This window comes from Sinohyriopsis cumingii, chromosome 17 (genome assembly GCF_028554795.1).
Source record: "Sinohyriopsis cumingii isolate HCF-2022 chromosome 17, ASM2855479v2, whole genome shotgun sequence".
NCBI lineage: Eukaryota > Metazoa > Mollusca > Bivalvia > Unionida > Unionidae > Sinohyriopsis > Sinohyriopsis cumingii.
Window position 1 is genome coordinate 94,213,864 of NC_142977.1, and position 2,898 is coordinate 94,216,761.

Genomic DNA, 2,898 nt, shown 5'->3' on the forward strand with positions numbered 1-2,898 from the left:
GTGATTTTGTTTATTTATTTTCAATGTAAGAACAAGAATGGACTTTTCCTTAATTTTTGTATTTGAAAAACTAATTTTTAGTGAGCAGGAGAGAATGTTCATGCAACCTTGACTAATCTTGAATTAAACCATGAAAGTAGGTCATAACTACCCAGCTTTACATACATATAACACTCATCCCAAGAAAGACCCATATTACAACATGCTACTGAATAAATCCCAGAATGAATTTTATGGACAAATGTTGAATTAACTAAGTTACCACAAATCAGATTACTGGCTGATGTACCTTTTTCCCAATTCGCACCCACATTTCAAGTTTGGTCAAAACATATTTGCTGAGATACCAATGGGAGATGAATGGATGGATGAAGGGACAAATTTAATCCTATTTACTGCCTATTTCTTAGGGCTGAGGTATAAAATGATTACCTGAAATGTGAAAATTGATCAGTATTAAACTTTCATGTATTTGACTTTTTGGGATGTTATTGTTTGACTAATAAGTCAAATACAGTTTGTTGGAAACTCAGAAATGAAATCTTGGTTACTCAAGAGAAACTAAATATAGGTAGTAAGGCAATAAGTTAAGAAACGGTCAATTAGGGCATTAACAGATAATTACAAAGTAAATACACATTCAATTCAAAACATCCTCATAACTTTGTAATTTGAGAAACAAATATACTCATCTCCTAAAATAGACTTGGAGGAAATTTTAGTGATATTTCCAAAATTAAGAACTTTGACAGAAGAACATCTAACAAGATTTGTGAATATATCTTCATAATGAAATATATACTGTAAACAATATTTCTTGACATTGGTAATCACATACAAAATTCTCTACTTTCATTAGAAGAGTATATATGCAGATTTTTAAACCCAATATTAAAGAATTTAGTTTTCATTGCTGTTTATTGCGTAGAATTTAGTTTTCATAGCTAAGTATTGCATAGAATTTAGTTTTCACAGCTATGTATTGCATAGAATTTAGTTTTCATAGCTAAGTATTGCATAGAATTTAGTTTTACAGCTATGTATTGCATAGAATTTAGTTTTCATAGCAAAGTATTGCATAGAATTTAGTTTTACAGCTATGTATTGCATAGAATTTAGTTTTCATAGCTATGTACTGCACATAATTTAGTTTTCATAGCTATGTATTTGCATTAAAATTTAGTTTTCATAGCAATGTATTATGTAAAATTTAGTTTTCATTGCCTGTATTGCATAGAATTCAGTTTTCATAGCTATGTATTGCATAGAATTTAGTTTTCATTGCCATGTATTGCATAGAATTTAGTTTTGATAGCTATGTATTGCATATAATTAAGTTTTCATTGCCATGTATTGCACAGAATTTAGTTTTCATAGCTATGTATTGTGTAGAATTTAGTTTTCATAGCTATGTCTTGTTTATACTTGTGTGAATGCTGACATGTAAAAGAGTTGTTGTGAAGTGACCATGTTATTCTATGCTATAACAAGTGTAGGACTCGGGTCAATTTAAATGGTCACTTTTTAAACATGATCGAAAAAATTAGAGGACATTCCAATTGATAATAAGGCTAATCATTTGTGCATGATGAGATTACAATCAATCTAGTATTTAAAAGTTACAAAGTGGAAATGAGAATTGTAAAAGAAAATGATATATGCTTCATGGCTTTGGTACATGACACATTATTATAACAAATTATTTATTGGTACCTAAGTTTAATTTACACTTCACAATGCAAGAAGTATCAAAGCAGACCAGAAAGTTCATGACATTAATGAAAATATACTGTAATATACTATAGTTTAGTGTGGCCATTTTCTAGCCAGGCACCAGATTGTTGCATGTGAAACAATCAGTTTGAAAATAGCTAAACCACCATGTAAAACCATACTGTGCCCTTGACCTTTGAGCACAGCATATTTTGGAAGCATTGCTATACATTGTTAGTGATGCCCTCCTCTTCTACGGTGAAGTTCCACTTTGCATATATTTTTTTTAGTTTTTGGTTATGTCAAACATACTGATAAACTTTGAACCTTCAGACCAACTCAACTTTAAGATATTGTTTACACGAATCCCTTGTGTAACTGGAATGTTATAGTTGAAATCTGACAAGACCTTCATTTTACTTTATATCTGATGGGCATTTTCCAAGATTTCTTTGGATGAGGCCAAATGATTATTTGCCTTTCCAACTGTACTGTTGACATGCTGTTCTATGATGGACCACTGGACAATTCCACCACAAGGTACATCTTCATGGGTACATCCAAACATGGTGTAGATCGGGGGTGAGCAAAATATGGCCTGTGGGCTGGATCTGGCCAATGACCTCATTTTATCCATTAATTTACATCATAAGTTGTGACTTTAAAAATCACTTAAACAGACCATGCCCTGAGGGAAGTTGCCCATGCCTGATATAGATGAAGGTGACAAATTTCTTGCTGTTTTTTATTAGAGGACATAGCATTTGGAGAGGCTGAAGGACATCTGTAATTGATGTGACTGTTCCACAAGAGACTTTGGGTTCGACTGTTTGCTGCAATCCACTGAAGATGAAATGCCAGGTACAGGAGGCTCTCAATTTGCCAAAAATATATGAAAATGAGCCGATGTTATCCACTTTATCAATCATGCAGATGAAAAACATCGGGAGCCCTAATACTGTTTCTTGTGGCATGTCAGATCTATCTATTATGTTGTACATGATGTTTTCTATACATCAACCAGGCCTTTATCCAGTCGTTTCTCCTTGTCAGTCTGTAGATTGCCATAAGATCAATCATTAAACACAAGTCAAATATCACAGACTAAAACCTTCAAATTAAAAATCTATATGCACACAGGTTTTGGAAAAGTGGTACACTTGGGACATGGCTTAAACACACTTA